The sequence below is a fragment of the Acanthisitta chloris genome, unplaced genomic scaffold, assembly GCF_000695815.1.
Source record: "Acanthisitta chloris isolate BGI_N310 unplaced genomic scaffold, ASM69581v1 scaffold2482, whole genome shotgun sequence".
Classification (NCBI taxonomy): domain Eukaryota; kingdom Metazoa; phylum Chordata; class Aves; order Passeriformes; family Acanthisittidae; genus Acanthisitta; species Acanthisitta chloris.
The window spans coordinates 95,118-114,590 of NW_008660861.1; positions in this window are offsets into that span (position 1 = coordinate 95,118).

Here is a 19,473-nt window from a genome sequence, read left to right on the forward strand (position 1 = left end):
AAGCATCCAACCAGCCCTGTTTATTTTAGCAAACATTTCATGGATCGTCAGGAATTTGCATTGAAGTGATATTTTTAAGTGTTCTTCTCCTCCTTCTGAAGCAGGGGAGAGAGCAAAGCCAGGAGACCCTCCTGAGCCCTGGTGTGGAGTGCCCGACAAGGTAATTCTCTGTGAAACTTTCCTTCAGTCTCACAGCTTCAAAGCAAAGCCCACAGTGCTCTGGCTGCAGGCTGTGTGTCTTGCTGCCTGACATTTGATGCAAAGGGGATTTGGTCTCCCACCTCCAAGCTGAAATTCCCCAGGTACTAATCAGCGCTCTCAGGTTTTCAGCGGGCAGTGATCAGTGTGAGAGCCATCAGAGGCTGAGGAGTGTGCTGTGGGAGGGAATTCTTGCTCAGCCTTTCCACAGAGGAAGTAATTTTTTATTTGTGTTCCTTGCCTGGTGACACTTAAGATGTTTACCCCCAAATTTGAAGCTGTAGAAGGATCTGGAGGACCCTGAGCTGCAGCATTGCTGGGAACAACAGACTGGCTGTTGAGTAGTTGTGTGTTCTTAGACCTGAGGTTCCAAGCTGAAATATCCCCTTTAGTAGAAATTAAATAACATACAGTTGCCCCTGTCTACAAGGCTCATTACTGTCTGTCAGTTCTGACCATTATATCCACTTAAAATACCACAGGGAGAGCTTATTGGGATTCTTCTGATATACTATTCCTCCAAAAGTCAATCAAAAACCAATCTAGTGCACTTAAGGCTTTTACTACTTTGCTGAAGACAATCTCCTGGTATCGGCTGATCTGCACAGCCTCCCACAGCACAGAGTGTGACAGGAGATCACCTGCCTGTGTGTAAATGGGAGAGTGGCTCACCTGCCCTGGGCTGGGGGCACCAGCAGAGGTGGCAAATGCAATTACTCCTCCATCTCCACCAGGACGGGAGAGAAAACCCAAGTGCAATGTGCTTGTTTGGACTACCATGAAACCAGAGTTGCTCCGTGGGAGGAAACCATTGGTGGGATCGCTGGCTGGGGAGCACAGGCAGTGGGGCTGAGCTGTTCCCCTGAGGTACTGGTGTGCGAGGGGAGAGGTTTGTTTTCAGAGCAGCTATTGGGCCCAGAGGGTGCTGGGGCTCAAGGCATCCCTCTGCAGAGCAGCAGGGCACAGGGCAGTGGGGGCACAGCAGCTCTGCAGGGCCTCGGAGCAATGCAGCCTGCAAGGACAAGCTCCCTGGGCAGGCTGTGAGGGATGTTAGCACACTTAGTGCTCTCTGAAAGTGTTAGGCAGCTGGAGACTTCCTATGGTGTTCCAGGACCCAGTTTTAATATCCAGGGCTTCCCCTCTCAGTTTGTGTTTGCCTTTCCCTTAGGTGAATCTGGAATCACCCTCTGTTAACTCCAGATGGAGTTTCCTTGCCACAGGCATTTACCTAGGGGAGGGGAAGGCACAGAACAAACAATGTCACCCGAGGTTAACCTGCTCCAGACCTGCCTGTGCTCTGCTCCACATCCCTCACTGCTGGCAGAGAGGAGCTGCAGGACACAGCGCAGTGCTCTGGGACCAAAGAGGGGAGGACTCACCTGACCTGCTCCTTGTCCTCCCCAGAGCTCTGCTGAGCAGTATTTCTTTTTTATGCTTTACCTACCAGTGAGAACACTAGGCTCCTTGTTTCTCCAGCTCCGTTCTGGACATAGTCCTGTAAACCCACACACATCCCATTACAAAACACTAAATGCACAGTCTCTTGGGTCATTATCATGCAATACTAGCCTGGAAACATAAGAAAGAGATCACTGTACCACAGAAAGTTAAATGAGAAATGGGATTCCTAATTTGAATAACACCTCTGAGCCCTTGCAGAGATTTGTGCTTACAGATGTGTGCTCAGGGATGCACCAAGCCCTGACAGCCACTGTGGGTGAGCAGCTGTGGCACAGCCTGTGCTCCCCGGGCACTGCTGGGCTCTGCTTCTCCAGCAGAGACACCCGAGCAGCCCAGGGCCCTCCCTTCGCCCAGCCCAGGGGAAAGGGGGAGACTCATCACTCTGTCCTGCTGACTGCTCAAAAGCAGAGTGGCTTTCGAAGCCTGTGGTTGCACACGTCCCTGTGCAGAACAACATCTGACAGTAGGGCAGAGCTCCATGTGTCTATCCTCAGCTCCCTGGGATGTAGGGGATTGTGTTCCCCTCTTCTCCTCCTGTTTTATGGATGAGGAGTGAAGCAGAGATGGTAAAGCTCGGCCTGACTGTCTTGACAACAGCCATCAAAGAAATCCACAGTGGAAAAGGAGCCTGTCACCAAGTATTTCTCCTCCATGCAGACAAGCCCAGCAGTGCTGGCCACCAGGGCCACTGTAAGCCCCAGGAAAGGTCCCAGCTGGGTCTGGGGGAGCATCTCCCTCCTGGGCAGCCCCACAGTCCACGGGCCATGGCCCAAGCTATGCTCAGGCCACCTGCCTAGAGACCATGTCCCAGTTGTTCCCATCCTGGTCCCTCCATCTGGGATGGATAATGACCTTGTTACCTCCTTTCTGCCCTCTTCAGCACATTCTGCAGAGGAAAGTGATGCCACTGCTCTGTGCAGGGTGGAGCAAAGTGCAGCTGTTGTAAACGCTAAACTAGGCTGGGCTGGGTGGATAATGTAGAGTCTGATCTGCTGAAGTCTGTGTTTGTAGCTGAAAACTCAGTGTAAAAATTTTAAAGAGACTCATAGAATGACTAACATGACATCTATATGGACTTCAGCAGACATTTTCTACCCCTTTCATACCCCATCGCAGATTAATTAATCAGTTTGATAAAATAAAAAGTAATTAATATATTTCTGTCATGGATCTCCTTGCAGTCAGAACGATAAAATATTCACAAGAGAGGTGGCTTGGAAACACGGATTTGATGAGGATGACTTAAAAAGAAAGAAACTTTAATTAAAGTCTAGAAAGGTCATGGAGTCCTACCATCAGATAATGGGGAATTATAAAACAGATGGCAAATGTCCCCAAGAAGAAGAGAAGCAGTGGTCTGGAAAAAAGAAGGAGATAGTGCTATCAAAGTGACTTGAGGCAGCACAGGCACATTGCTTTAGAGCCTGGAGAGCAGGGAGAAGTGGTCAGACCATTTGGATTTGAGCTGGGCATTTTGGCTGCTATTACTGGGCTTGTCCCAGTCATTTAGCTGATCTCTTTGTTCAGGTGCAGGATGGCAGAGGAAGATCTGAATTGGTTTGAAACCTCATTGCAGAGACAAACTAAAGGTGAGGACCAGTGGAGCCAGGTATTCCTAGGTGACTGTTCAGAGCTCAGACTCGGAGCCAGGAGGTCCTGTGGGCAACAGGCACCTGTGTGTCTCAGTCCTACTGCTGAAGGAGGTGTGTGTGCCTGGGGAGGGCTGTGGGCTGTACTGTGGTATGGCCAGCCCAGGTTAGATCCTCTGGAAGCACCCACAGAGCACTTCAGAGCTCTGTGGCCATTCAGCCCAGCTGCAGCTGGAAGTGCAAACAGTGGCAGAAGTCTGAAATCAAGCTGACAGTCTGGCTGCAGATTTTGCAGGACCTGCACTGTTTCCTGGCATGTGGTTGCTGATAGGGAAGGGAATAAAACCCAGCAGCATCACTCTGCAATGGTGTCACTGCTGCAGCTGTGCCTGGACTCACCCCAAAGGAGATACAGAGACCTAGAAATGCCGCAGACATGAGGGGAGGTTTGCAGTGGCTTCCTTGTGACAGCTAGAGAGCTAGAGAACTTGAGTGAGGGTCTGGGAGACAGAGACCATCAATTATCCTCCAGGGATGGGAGAGAGTGCTTACAACATCAGGAGCAGATGAACAAGGAACAATTTGTCATTCAGCCACTTTTTCCCCTGTAATTCTGTACCAAAGACTATGGGACCTCACTAGAGGGGTGCAAGTTCAAAGTAAAGCACAGGAGGTGGTTTGTCACATGGCTCATAGCATCTCTGGAACTCATCATTAGGTGTTGTGTTTTCAGCTGGGTTAAAGCTACCCATGTTCCTACTTCTGTGACTCCCCTCTAACCTTAACAGTGTTCATAAATCACAGGCAAAGGCTACAAGAATCTGCAGGAGCTCATCTCTCCACTCTCTTGGGCCTTGGCAGGGTCACCTTGGCCTGACTTGTTCCTATCCTGACTTGTGTCTATCTCTCCTAAGAAATCAGGACCATCTCTCCAAGGGCTCTCATTGTTGTCCTGACCATTAGTAAGCATTTCATGCTGTCAGACCTAACTCATCATGCCACAGTCTTCATCTTTGTTCTGTCCCCAGGAGGCATGAAGACCAGGGCATGACACCTCAAACTAACCTCCACCTGTAACCAGAAACCTTTACTCTTTCAGAAGACCATGGTCCAAGACAAGAATAGAAGGTCAAGCAGATGAGGAATCCATAAGACCATAGTGAATGCATATCTTCTGGCTAAAAGAGCAGAGATGTCCACTTTGCCCCATGGCTTAGCTGTTTAGTTATCTTGCATGTTGTGGGATGATGTGACCTAGTGCAATGCAGTAGCTGTGGGAAGAAATTGTGTAGTGCCAGTGGGAACATGGTGCTATGAAGGCCCTACATCCTTGCTGTCTGGTTTTGAGGGAAATAAGGAGGTTTCAAAAAACCTCAGGAAACCTGGAGTGTTTTTAGTTGCCTTGCTCACGTCACTGCAATTACTGCCCTGTTCAGAGTGGGCTGTTACTTCCCCAGGAATCCTACTGCTGCTCCTGGAGCACAGCTCAGGTCTCAGTGCTGGGGAAGGCCAGGGCCAGGGCTGCTCATGCAGCCCTAATTCACCATGATATCATCTTCACTCACGCTGTCACTCTCTATTTCTCGCACTAATGCCTGTCTCAGCTAATGCAGTGGAGGGATGTGCTCACTTACTGAGCAGCTCTTGCAGACACTTTGCTCCTTATTGCTCCACACACAGCCCCAGGCATGAGCTATTGTGTTCACTTTAAGCTCTCTTGGGCTTTTCTTGTACCCACTGCTGCCAGGTGAGTAATGGAGAGCTGAAGAGATGTTGAGAGCAGAGGTTTGCAAGGAGGCTGAACACCTTTTGCATGCACCTGATTCATCAGAGCACCTCACCTCTTACAGCCCCCACGTGTTCTGTGGTGCACAGGAGGGGCCAGACCCAGCAGAGGTCTGGGGACTGAGCTATGCTGACCACATTGCCAGTGGCAGGAGAGGGAAGAGGGGGGATCACATTGTGATCCCAGCTAAAACAAATGGATTTATCTTCTCCTCTCAGCCTTTATGCACCATTCCAATCTTACAGACCGAGAAGGCAGTAAATGCTCTCCTCTGTGCCCAGCATTGACTCATAGCTCAAGTTTGTTATGGCAGTGAGTGCTGTTGTGGAGGAAATGTCAAGTGGCTATGTAATGAAACGTGCCAACCAAATATATGTGTACCAAACGGCTTCCCAGGGTCTCCTGCTTCCCAGAGCAAACAGTAGGGCACTTTGGGAAGACATGTCAGTGACTGCAGCACAGGACAGGTTCTCTCATCATCAGTCAGCCTTGATGCTGCTGACTATCACACAGCATTCTTGGCATCTGTCTCAGCAGGGATACCTGCGAGTGAAGTGATGGTCTCAGACAGTTAAATCACAGATCCTTCTCCCACACTGGAGATAAAAGCAAGTGAAGACAGGCAAAACTAAGCTGTGACACATGGTACCTGTCAGGGTGGGCTGAGGGAGGCTAACTAGGCTCTCTCACAGTTACCCACTGCTCCTCTGCCCGGTGTGGCCCTCCCTGCAGCAGAACCGGCTGAACAGGTTGTTGACCTGTTTCTAATTTGTCCGTTAAAAAAGATAAACAGCAATTTTCAGGGTTACCGGGGGGTGGGGTGGGGTGGGGGGGCTGTCAACTGCTGGATGAGCCCCACACCTCACACAGGAGCCCTGCTAGTCGGGCTGGGTGGGCAGCAGAATTGGGCAGTGAACTTCAGCTGGAGTCCGGGTCATAACCTGTCTTCAAGTGTCAGCAGGCGAGTCCTGCACCCTCTGCCCCAGCACCCACCCTCCTTCCAGCCCTGTCTGAGCCTCAGCATTGCCTCCTGACCACAGCAAACCGAGACACCAAGTGTGTGTGTGCAGGCTGCGCGGGTGCAGCTCCTGCCTCAAAGTTCAAAGGTTCCTTGCCCTGGCTCTTCAGCATGGCTTGGCTGCTCCAGATGCTAAAGGTGGATGACAGCACAGCCCAGACTCTCCTGGTTATCTTCTAGGCACACATGGGATGAACTGGGGCAGACAGAAACCAGATCTATGTGCCTCTTTCTTTTCCCTTTTTGAGGGAAAACCTGCTCCCGGGGAACAGGATCTAACACAGAGTTTGAACACAGCTTTTTTGTTTGTTTGTTTTCTGTAGCAATTAGTTGAGTTTCTTTTGGTTTGTCTTTCATCTGTTATCTCATGTCTACTACATTTTCCAGAAAGTTTCTGTGATTCACAGTGCATTATAGATTCTAGAGCAAACAACTTGCCTTCCTTTTGCCTATTTAAGCTGGTTAATATGTTTAAACATTTTCTCCCCCTGCCACAGGCAGCATAAAAGGGCTTTTGCAGCAGTGTCCTTGGGGCGACTGATGCTTTCATGTGCATACCCAAGTGTGCACAGTTTTCCTCCATCACTTACAACATTCCACCACCAGAAATGGGCTCGTTTAGTTAATCTTCTTTGCAAAAAAAAAAAAAAAAAAAAAAAAAGACATTTGAATGCTGTTGCTTAAGGAATCTTTTTGTCATTTTAACCCATGGCTAATGCTCTTAAAACAAAATGAAACAGAACTTACTATTATGGAATCCTAAAACACAACTCTTATCTCAAAATTAGAGCTAAACACAACCCTTATTTCAAAAATCGAGCTAAGGAGGACGTGCCAGAAGTGCTGAGACTTTGAGGCAGGAAAGTCGCAGAACCCCTTCATGTGACAGGAGCAATGGAAACACAATGTGCACATTTCAGGACGTTCCAAGTGGACTTAACTGTAAAAAAAAATTTAAATAGTTGTTTCACTGCGAGTGAGTAACAAATGCTGTTTATGATAACTCTAAACAGAAACACGGGGGACTCCCTTCGGCAGGGTCATATGTTTCTCACGGTGTTCAAGCAATTAGTCTCCAACAGAGCAGTTGAATTTCCCAGTATTTGTGGGCGATTAGGCTCCCAAGACCATTTGCATCCCAGAGCGGCTGATTTCAGCTGGTCCATCAGCAGGCTTTGGTGAGCCTTTACCTGTGCTCACCCCTCCCCCCAGGCTTGGGGCTGTTACAGGGGTGCAGAGAGGCTGCTCAGCACCTGCCCAGGTGGGGCAGAGCAGCTGGTCCTGCCCTGGCTAATGACTTGCTGATGGCTTTGAGCTCGGGGTGAGCACCTGCGCACCCAACCGCGGTTTGCATCTCCAAAGAGAGGAGAGCGCTCCAAGCCCCGAGGGAGAATTGGCTGAATTGCTCCCAGCTGGAGGGGATCAACAATTCTTGTTGCGGTGGCTCAAGGGAACTGGAGTGTAAGGAGGAGAAGCAAGAGGCTGCACCCGGATGGCTTTGCCCGTGAGAATGCAAACTGAGCCTGCAGGAACAGCCAGGCCCTGGGGAGGTGTCTCCGCATCGCTGACTCTTCCTTTGGTTTTCACCTAGCAGCAGCCACATGAGGAGACCTTTTCTTTTTTCCTTTTGTGCTGGGTGTCTTGATGAGCCTTTGAAATGTGATGGTCCAGGCTGGAATGTTTTCTGTTTGTTGTTCAACCTGCCTTAAGTGTGATTTCAAAGTGGTGACCCAAACTCGGGGTGTTCGTTTCTGTGTGCAGTGAACTCTCACCCTGTGCATGAGTTGAGTCTGGCAGTGCCCTGACATCTGCAAGTGAACTTTGGGGCAGCAGGAGCAGAGCACGTTTGAATCCCGAGGGATTTGAATCAGCTGCAGCTCAAGTGGGTGAGAGGTATTTGTCTCGCACACACAGTGTATGCCAAGTAATACCCTTCTGTCCAGAAACAGGGCAGGGTGTTGCCCGAAGAAGCAAAGCACTTCTCTCTGGATGTATGGGCTGTATAGTTATGTCATTACAACGTGCCATTACTCCAGCTGGATGTGATAGATAGCCATATAAGTACATCTTGTTTATTAACTCATCCCGATGGTATAAGGCCATATAAACACAATGTATTCATAGCCACATAAAATCTCTCCTACTTATCAGCTCATCATCTTGCTTCCCATCTCAGCAGAAAATATCTGCTCTCTTACTGAACTTCTTGGCTCACACTTCTTATTTAGATGAATGATTCTGCCCTTTAGCTTCCCAGATGCAATGTGGGGATAGAGCCTGGGTAAAAATGCTTAGCATAAAACAGACCAGAGAAAACAAGTCTGGGAGGGTCTCTGTGAAGTTATGTGGATTCTCTGGCTATGAGCGAGGACTGGAAATGCCTGTGCCATACTTGTGGAAATTTCATTGCTGCCCTGACAACTGCTCTGTAAGTGGAGGAGCAGAGCAAAGCTAGCCAGGGTCTGTCCCAGCACCCCAGCGAGGCACTGGGGCAGGCAGAGGCTACCCCAGCTCAGGGTGTGTGTCTGCAGCCACGAGAGAGCAGTGGTAAGGGAGGGGTAGCAGTCCACGTTTTGCTCTTGATTTTGATCTCCTTGTTTCTGGAGGTGCCCAGGATGCCCAAAGGGCACCTGTCTACACCTGTTTGTAGGGATGTACTCAAGGGGCATGTTCTTCACTGCAGAGGCAAGTTGTGAGAGTGCTAACACTGAAGGCTGTGTGACAGCAGGAGGGTTGTCACTGTCACCTTTTAGTGTCTGTTTCCAAGCCCTTTCTGAAGCTGCAGTGACACCAATATCCCCATGTTCTAGTGGGGAAACTGAGGCACAGGAGCTTGTGAGGTCTCAGACCAGCTCCAACAGCAGAATAACTAAGGCTTCTGAGTCACCGTGGAAGCAAATAAGCAGCACACATAGAGTAGCTGATTCAGATGAAAGATGCTTGTCTACTTTATTGATTTACACAATCATCTGTGACCCTGATGCTGCAGGACAGATGATGCTATTACCACCTCATAGCAAGGAGATATTACAAAGGCTTTGTCAGGCTCATTTTGGTCTGATCCCTTACTCAGGAGCATCTGAACAAGAAGTAATTCATAATTTGTTCCTCCTAGGCAAATTACCATTAAAGTCTTTTTATCTTGTTCTTTCCTGTGAGGAGTTGTGGATGTGTAGTATATTCCTGAGCAAAGCTGTTCTGAAGCTCTTTCAGGGAATTTAATCCCTTCCACCCCACCTTTACCCTGCTTTCCTGAGGGAAGAGCCACACACAGCTGCAGGAGTTACCCACCCACAACCTCTCCATCCTCCTCCTGACCTTTGATAGGGGTGAGCCCTATCTTGATTCCGACTCTAGCTGACAGAGGGATAGAGATCTCAGAGATGCTCTGCTCGGGAGCTGTGTGGGGCTGGCAGCAGGAGGCAGCCCTGAGGGGATCACCACCAGAGACTCCAGCACGACCTTCCCAGGTGTGGGCAGAGCTGGGTGGTAGCTGTGGGAGTACCTGGGGCATCCTGGGTGTGTTGCAAAGGGATATGTCAAAATCCAAGGCACGTAAAACAATGAATCAGTGCCACTTCTGCTCTCTTGGACTACTTTGTTCCCTCTCTAAACTCCCCTGGGGCACCTGTCTGAGAATCAGGACTGCAGCTGTGTGAGGAAGGGCTTAGGGAATTCCAAGCCACCCAGAAATACGCTCCAAGTTTCTGGTCACCTTACTGAGGCTTTGCTGTGCTGCCCTGGGGGGATATGAATGAGGACCAAAACCCACATGCTCTGGGCACTCAGGTGATGTCAACATCCTTCCCGGTGATGTTGTAACTCTTCCGTGTTACAAACGCTGGGACTTGGCTGGCTCTGGCAGGGTGTGTGGCACTGGCTGTGGTTCCTTTGCTGGCCCAGACCCAGCTGGTGGAGCCATGGCCCAAATGAGACGCTCTGGTGTGCAAAGGTCTATCTTGTCCCACCTTATGTGCACACCATGCTTTCCTGGGGGACACGGAGGTGGAGCTAACCTTTGGCACATGCTAGTCACACTCCTGGATGGGAGTGGGCAGTTTTTTATGGGTCACTCGCTGGTTTGGCTTAATTTAATAAATAGGAGGAGCAGCAGGGAAAGGCTCTTGGTCCTGGGCAGCTCCCTGAGCAGTGCCAGAAGGCAGTTCCCTGTTAGCAATGAAAACCTCAGGGAAGTCTGGAAGAGCTGAGATGAGCTGGGCTCTCAAGGAAATGTGGGGGAGCTTGCAGCACATCCCGTGGTCACTCCAGCAGTGTGTGGTGCATTACTGGGTGTTGAGAAGCTAATAGTCCCGGAGAGAAGCTGATACCTCTGCTGAGCTGAGCTGCACTGCTCCCAAGTGACTGGTAGGGCAGTGAGATGCTGCTTGAATTACACCTACTCCTCTTATTTTTCACCCAGCACACTTCCATGCCGTGAAAGCTCAGTAAGTGACACTCAGCTGCTATCAACTGTTTTAATATGGACTTTTCTGAGGGAACCGAAAAAAAAAAGAAATGCTTCTTCCAAGGTCATTAGCTGACAACTGCAGCCTGTTTGAAAATTGCTAGCACTCTCTGCTAATTGGTCTACCAGACCTGTTCATTTGTTAATTTGAGGCCATTAGGTAACTGACACATCTCTGCTGCAGACAGAGTAAGGCAAGGGCTGAGGGTGCTGGTTTGCCTCTTTCTGTGGGTGCTCTGAGAGGACCTGGCACAGCAGAGATGCTCTCTGTGCCTGCTGGGGATCTGTCCTCATCCTACCCCGTACAGACACCCTGGGCTGGGTGGCAGAGGACCTGGTCTCTGGGGTGAAGGGGTTAGGCTGACTGAATAATTTGCTGTAGGTTGAGTGAATAGCTCAACATTAAAGCAATTACTGTAATTACTTAGATTGGCCCCAAATTGACTGGTGTTGGATTTGCAAAGTGAAAGAAAAAAGGTGTTCCAGGGTTAAATGGATGCTTTATTTGACCAAAAATGTGCCTTATAAATAGGAGGGAAAGGTTGGACACACAGAACAGGCACTAATGCCTGTCATGGCCTCTCCTCTCTGGCTGTGGCCTGGGCTGAGGACTCTGGGGTCAATCACCAGCCCTCCACGAGGTGCCCTGGAGTTGGCTGCTCTCCATCACTCCTGCCTTCCTGTGAGACATCAGCTCTTCTCACAGCCTGGTGAGGCCAAGCACAAGAGGGAAACACTGCTCACAGCTTGTGGGGATGCCCCTCCGTGCCCACCCCTGGGCATGCCCTGTCGCTGCGTGATGATGCTATTTGTGGAGGAGAAAGGCTTTGAATTCAACAGGGATGGGATTTGGACAGGGATTAATGCCTGAGATGCTACACCAGAAGAGACATCAGCTGTGTCTCTCAATCTGTGCAAGTTGCCAAATGCCCTCAAACTATTTATACATGTAAGAGTACTCAGTAAGTGCAGCCCAAACTGTTCCAAGTTGGCTCAAACAGGATCTTGTGGCAGCTTCCCTGTGTACTTGAAAAAAAGATTGCTTACCCAGGTATCAGGTCTGCCTCCTGCAACCTATGGCACCGCTGTGCCAAGCAGAACTGCAGCCCATCTGCCAACTGGTGCTACTGGTGGATGGTGTCTCTGTGTTAAGGACCTGCTTGTTTTGGTGAATGGCAAATATTTCCTCTGCTGTGGAGAAGGCAAATTAATTAGCTCAGCTGCTGCACAGCTGGTTTAGGGGTTCCAGCAGTGACAAGTTAATGGTTGGATTTGGTCATCTTAGAGGTCTCCTCCAACCTTGGTGGTTCTATCCCATGGGGCTGCTCACTAGCCCTCTTATATCCTCACTAGTATCTTTCATCCTTAGCTTCCCTTGTGTCCTTCATCCCAAAGGAACCAGGAACCTCTCAGACTCAAAGCCTATTGCCTAAAGAGCCCCTGTTATTCTCCAACGAGGCTGTTTGAGCCCTGCAGTTTGCTGCCAGGCACAGGAATTGTTGCCTGTGCTGTTCCAGTGGCAGCAGAGTCTGAGATGAAGGGTTTCACTCAGGTGTGGGGGCACAGACCTCCCTCTTTCATCTTCCTGAAGGGCCACACTGATGGTAGCAGGAGTGGAAAAGGGTGCCTTGTCAGCAAGCCCAAAGGCAACAACTTAGAAATCCAACTTCAGAGCAGTTTGGCTGCTTTGGAATTAGGCAGGAAAATTCTTGCTGTTGTTACAAGGTCGCTGTCAGGTCCTGCTCTCACTGCCTAGACTTTGCGGCTGCACCCTGGTGTTCCTTTCACCCACACCCCCAAGAAAACACTGGGTTTGAATATGATCTGGGTGATGGACACACTGATTGAAGCAAGTCCCAGGGGCACTATGCCGTGGTGGAGAGTGAAGAGGCCATTCAGCCCTAGCTGGGGCTTGCCCTTGTGCCAGGGCTAGGTCTGTGTCCACATGTGGAAAGCTGGGAGTGGGGAACTGGTCCAGCACCCCTGTTGAGGGACTTAGCATCAAGTGGGTAACTGTTTGGATGATGCTGGGTGCAGGAGAACAGGCAAAAGCCCTTGTAATTCTCCTCAGAATGGATTTCCCCAGCCCAGTTCCCCCAGTCGCAAATCACACCTCGTTGTGCCTGACTGTCACAGCCAGGCTGGAAAAACCTTGTCCTGCTCCATAGGAGCAGAGGATTTAGCAGAGTCTTTTGTGCTGTGCTTGGAGAATTTCTTAGGAAAACACTTCCCTTCCGTGGGTGATTTCACAAGTTGGGAGAAAAGCAGCTGTTGGTGGTTCACAGCTCAGATTTCCCTGAGCAGTGTAAAGTCTCAGCTGGACACCACGATGATGGATTTTATGGATCCCCCCCTCTCTCCACATCCAGCAGGAGCTCAACCCAGCAGTGAGCCACAGTGCCTTTCTCTGTGTTTAACTTCTCCTTGAGATAATCCATTTGCCTCTGTTCTTTGAAAACTTACTGAATAAGCCGCTTGTTTCACACTGGTGGGGAAATAACACTTTGGGGGCCCCTTTTGTGCCTGTCTTATGTACAACAGCAGCGTAGAGTTTTATTAAGTCTAATAAATCCCTAGCCCTGCCAGATGTTAGCTTTCCCTTTCATTTCTTATGCCTTTTTTCCCCTTTTTCCTTGTTTTATTTCTTATTTTCCTCCTAGAGGGGAGGTTGGAATTTGAGTTCCAGACTTGAGCTGCCTGCAAATAAAACGGGGCTGTTTCTCTGAGACATGTTGTGACAGTGTAAATTATCACATTTTAGCTGGTGTTAAATATAGAAATGCCACAGAAGAGGGGATGCATTTTGTCTCTCAAGACATCCTTGTGAGCGGGCGTCTGTTTATTATCTTCGCACCTTTCCACTCTATTATTCTGCTCCGTCTGCTGACAATGCTTAATGCAGAAGTTGTAGCCTCTTTCTGTGGAGCTGGGGAGCTGGGGCAGGTCGTGGCTCTGGGGGCTGACTCTGAACCAGCCTGTGCTGGAGAAATTCCTACGTGCTCTTGCCCTCCCCTGGGCAAACCCTAGAGCAAACCCAGAGAGCAGAGGCAGGTGAAAAGGCCATGCTAACACACAGCCCTGTGTCCCCAGCCAGGGCTGCAGGGTCCCCAGGAGGTTGGAGAGACAGCCTAAGTCAGGAAAACCAGGGTGAGGAAGAAAAATATTTCCCTTAGCCTGGAGCAGACAAAACTCACTGCAGTGAATGGTTTTGAAGTTTGCTCAGTCGTTTTGGCTAAACCTAGCTCGTTGATGGCTCCACTTCCTGCTCCCAGTGGAAAAGCATGTGTTTGGCCTCATTTATTAAATCAAAAAGTGCCATTTTCTCTGTGGTATATGTTCTCTGCTGCTCCTCAGGAGTGGTAATTGCATGGAAACTTTCATGGCTTGTACCTAAAGGAATCTTAATTTTAATACATACAAAATTACACCTATTTAAGCCTCATTTAGTTAGAAGCAGTGCAGTTTTCCATCAAATGACTCTCCAAACAGAAGCTGCTTTTACACTTAAAGTGGATTCTCAGTTGTAACTTTATCTTCCCCACCTTGGTCTCAGCTCCATTAAACTTAATCACCATCGTATACCATTACCCATTCAGTTAATGAAGAATAGTTTTCTCCAAAGGTAAAGTGTTATAATTAAGGCTCTGTACAGCCACAATAGCTTTTGTGTTTCCTACCTTGTTTCATTTTAAAATGGGTTCATTCTGAGCAGAGCACAAGGCCAGAAATGCTTATGAGACAAAATACCTCTGCTCAGATGAGGAGAGAAATAATCACGCAGGATTACATGGCCACAGATAAAAATTTGCAAGAGGTTCTTGTTCCTGCCATGGATCAGCAGACAGAGCTGATAAAACTCCTAAGTAGGCCAGTGTTGTCCAATGAGTTAATAGCTGTGATGCTTTTTATTCAGAGTGATGCCAGGCTGCTCCTAAAGCAGGAACAAGCCTTGTGCACCACAGGGTGTGTGGCCTGGCCAGAGAGCCCAGGGCAGGGCATGGGTCTGTCCCTCTGTCCACAGTGCCTGAGGGCACCGCAGCTCTTTGGAGAGGTGATGGTACAATCACCCCACCCAAGGGCAGCTCTTTGGAGAGGTGATGGTACAATCACCCAAGGGCAAGGCAGGTCTTTGGAGAGGTGATGGTACAATCACCCAAGGGCAAGGCAGCTCTTTGGAGAGGTGATGCTTCAGGCCCAACTGAGCTAAAGTGACATACTTATTTGGTTATTCACAATATCAGTTTGCTTTGTCAAAATGGCAATTTTTCCCCTCTGCACTGACTTAATTATGCACTCTCTTCCTCCTCCCCTGAATGAACAGAGTCGTCTTTGGAGAGGTGATGGTACAATCACCCAAGGGCAAGGCAGCTCTTTGGAGAGGTGATGCTTCAGGCCCAACTGAGCTAAAGTGACATACTTATTTGGTTATTCACAATATCAGTTTGCTTTGTCAAAATGGCAATTTTTCCCCTCTGCACTGACTTAATTATGCACTCTCTTCCTCCTCCCCTGAATGAACAGAGTCCTGCATGGAGCATTCTGATATGTGCTAACGAAAATGGTCGATGTGTAAGTTCTTACGATGCACATGCAGCTGTATAAATAGAGATGATTTGTAGCTGCACAAAAACAAAGCGGAATTTTCAAAGAGCCTAACTACTCCCAACCTAAATGACTCGGAGTAAGAGCGGGGAGAGCTGGTAATTAAATTCGCTGGGAGCTGTGCTCGTCCCCTGCTGAGTGCTTTTAAACATTCCTCTCCTCAGACTCTGCTGGGAGAGAAATATACTGTATTTATAGCCATCTTGTTTCAATATAAACATGTCAAACTGTACATCTCAGGCACAGAGATCGGCTGAAAACCTCAAATCCAGACTGCCAATGTTCTCTGTTTGGAATCAGCTCCTCTGTGGGCTTTGGGTTTGAGGAGCTGGAGCTGGTTCTTCACGTAGGTGCAGCTTCCCTCCTTGTGTTTGGAGAGGGTTAGCTCCAGATCCCTCATCCAAGCACACTCCAGTGACACCTCACGCACTGGATTAGCTCCTGATTTCTCTCAGCTCCAAGGTGCCTTCCTGGAGTGTTTCAGCACATGTCCCTGGCAACCCTGCTCAGGTGCAGAGGGTGGTTGCACATCTCCTTTAGAGTGGGAACAAGGTGTCCCTGTCTTTGGTTTCACGTCTTTGTTCCATGTCCCAGTGTTTTTCCCTCCATGCCCTGTGCTGAGAAGAGCACAACAGAAATAGCATCGTGGCTATTATTAGCAGTGCACAGGTTTCTGGCTGGGAACAGATCAGTGTGTGAAATGGGCCATGAGCCTCAGCACAGGACCTGTTCCTGCCTCCCCGGGCTCCTCCTGTGGGAGCTGGAGAGACAGCAAAGCCCGATGAACTCTGGCTCATTTGGGCAATGACAGCAGCCACTGGTGTGCTGACAATCCCAAGCTTGTTCCCGCAGTGGATCCGAGGGAGAAAGGGGGGAAAAGCAAATGTTTCCATAACGACTGGCACGTGAACACTGCTCACATCCTGAGAGCTGTGCCCACAGCACATGCAGCTCCCAAATGGTGTGTGCTCTGCAGAGGTTTGCTGGAGAGGGAGTTGTCCTAATGAGCAGGTACTTTGTTCCACATGTTCAGTCATGAACAGCAGTGATGGCTGCATCAGTTCTCCGACCCTTCCTTCTTCCCTCTTGGCCTTTTCCTTTCCAAGCCTGTCATGAATGAGGAATGATTACTCAAAAAATCAAATTTAAAATAGGAAAGGGAAGGAAAGTAAGGAGAGGTGGCCTGGGGAGAAGGGGGACTGGGAACATAAAGGAGAGTGGAAGTGTGTTACGTCGTGTTTGTTTCCCTGCTGCCATTTCATTGCTTTTCTGGGAGCACTGCCAGGGAAATGGTGAGGAGCACTTTAATTAAAGAAGCTCTGTGTGCTCCAGCTGTTCCTCATGTGACCAGCCTGGCCCTGGGCAGGGCAGGGATGCTCACCCAGGCCCACTCAGCGCCGGGCACTGCTGGGCTCCGAGTGCCAGGTGCTCGGCCCATCCTGCCCTCGGGCAGGGCTGCAGGAGGGAGGTGCAGTTCCACCTCCAACATCTTCTCTGCCTGTGATGTATTCCTTACCCACTAACAGGCTGTGCTGTCTGGAAGGAAGGATGTTTTGGGGTCGTAGAAGCACAGAACCTCCTGAGTTGGAAGGGACCCTTGAGGATCATCCAGTCCAACTTCTGCCCTGTACAGACATCCCTGACAATCACACCCTGTGCCTGAGAGCATTGGCCAAACACCTCTGGAGCTCTGGCAGCGTTGGTGGTGGAAGAGAACCAGAAATTGGCTTTGTATGAATGTAACTAATTTTCCAGCAGTAACCTAGAGCTGAGATCATAGAATTTTAGGGGATAGAATGGAGCTTAGAGCTCATCCAGCCCCAACCCTCTGCCCTGGGCAGGGACACCTCCCACCAGAGCAGGTTGCTCAAGGCTTCATATCCACTGTGCTGATGTAGGATATGTAATTCCTTGAGACAACAGGTTGGGCTGAGGTGTTCTTGACACAGAGCCCCTCTGCAGCCCTCTGCCAGTGAGGGGCACAGGGCTGAACGTGGTGCTGTTTGTGCCCATGGTAGGGCCATTCTGCAGTGCCAGCAGACATGAAGGGACCTCTGTCAGCGAGAGCCTCAAACCCTATGCTTTGTTGCACTAGCTCAGTGGCATCACTGCCATCACCAGTGTCACTCCTGATGTACTAATTCAGGTGTGACATGAAACTCCCACGTGTAGCCTCAAGTGTCCCTCGGCTGAAGCATTTCATTGTTCTCTTGCACACCTCATGTACCAGTAATGTGAAGCTGCTTCCTCCCACAGTGTGCAGAGCTGAGCTGCTGTACTGACCTGCACGAGACCTCTTCTGGGAGCTTTCCAACCCTTTTCCTTTCATAGTCCTGAGAATTGCTCCCTCTGTATTCCTCTGCCTCCCCACACACCTAGGTCTGTTCACACAGTTCATGGCCGTGGAGGTGAACTGATATAATCCATTGAGGACATTCAAGCCCAAGCGATTGTGTTTCTGAAAGTCAGCTTCAGAGTAGTGGGGACAGGCTGGGCTCCCCCCCTTCCACCAAAAGGGGAAAAGGAGGCAGAACTAGTAAAGGGGAGATGCTCTCTGGGTGTGGCAGAAACAAAGAGGTTCAGATGGAGTATTGGTGTGCAGGTGGGAGGCTGCAGATCTACCTTGAGTGCTTTGTCCAGCCTAATGTGTTTGCAGAAGGCCTCATGGTATCTGAACCACTGTTGATGCTTGTCAGTAACATTTTTAAACAGTGCCATCTCAGTCCTTTCTGGTGGTAAAGCTGTGCTGGTTTCTGAGCAGGAGCTGCATGGAGGCTCTGACATGTTTCCTTTGTGTGTTTACTGTGAAACCCAAACAATGCTCTGGGTCCTCTCTTGGCACACCCCCCAGGTTGTCACTATCAGTTTTGGGTCCTGTCAAACACAGCAGTGAGTTTGCTCAGCTGTGGAGATGTGTGCTGCTTGCATGTGGACCCTGCTCTGTGTCCCTGAGTCCTGGTCAACTCCTCTGCTGGAGCTGGTGGCACACTCTGCTCCTGCCTGAAAGTTTGGGGAGTGCAGGGCCTGTTTCTGTCACACTCCAGTGCTGCTCTCCTGTCAGTGACACTAGCTGTTCACTTGCACCCAGCTCATTTCTCTGAAGTGGTTTATCCATCTTCTCTAGTCCAGCTTCTCTTTGGGTGCTGCTGTTATGTGACTCATTTCTCTGGTGCTGCTTTTCAGTGAAATGCCAGTGTTTCCTCTATCCATGCAAGTTTCTTTTACAAGAAAACTCATAAATTATTTTCTGTTCCCTAGACCTTTTTTTTTTTTTTGGCTTCCTAGGCAGTTTGCCCTCTCTTCACGTACATCTGAGTGAACTTTGTCTGTCCTGGCTGCTTTGAAGTACAGGCTCAGAAGCAGCAACACCTTCACGATCTAAAAACAGTCTGGACAGAGTTGGTGCTCATACAGGAGGTTCTTAGCTGCTCTGTGCCTCAGGTGTTGGGGAGTAATATTGCAAAGACTCTCTTCTCATACAGTGGCATGGGTTCCTTATGAGCAGCATCGTTTCCAAAATGTATCTGGAAAAGGCATTTATTCTGCCTTGGTTTCCTTCTAGTGCTTCTCACAACTTTGCTACACTCTGCACCTCGGATCCCGCTCTCTCAGTGAGAGGCAGGTCAATGTGTTTCAGCAATATTGAGTGATTTATTTCTGGTACAAGTCTGTAGATTTGCTGGAGGCAGTGGTTGTCAGTGTGCTGGCCACCCTGAGGGCACAGCTTTAACTGTCCTTCCGTGGTGGTCTAGCAGGCACCTTCTCCCTCAAGCGTGCTGTGCTTTGAACTCAGCCTGCGTCATCTCTGTGTGGTCGTTAGTGGCAGGAGATCTGCTCCCACTGTCTGCCTGCCCCTGGTGGGTGGTGCTGCATCTCGAGGTTCCTCTTTTGACTCCTTGACATCAAGACAGGCAGCTGAGGGTGTCTCTTGGTCCAAGCCCTGCTCCTGTTGCCATCCTGGTAGGTTTTGCCCGCTGCTCTGACAGCACTGTCTCCATTCTGTCCTCAACTGTACCTGTCTCCTGTGATGTGTGGTTCACCTCAAACTGGGCTGCTACCTTTTGCCATTATAGAACATCTGATGACCAGGCACAGACATGCCCACAGCACTGTGGTCTATGGCCCGTGGCATGTATTAGAGTGGACAGCTTGGCTTGGCACTCTCCTACCTCTTTTTCCATAATCTTCTTTGGGCTAGGACAAACACAGACTGTTTCCAGCCTTGTAAATCAATTTTTCATGTCTGACTGTTTTTTTCTGGTGGAAAAATGGGTGTTGTAAGAAGTTGGATAGTTAAGTTTCCTTCCAATACAAGGTCAGGATGCAGCAAAGGTCTGTACCCAGCTTGGCAGCT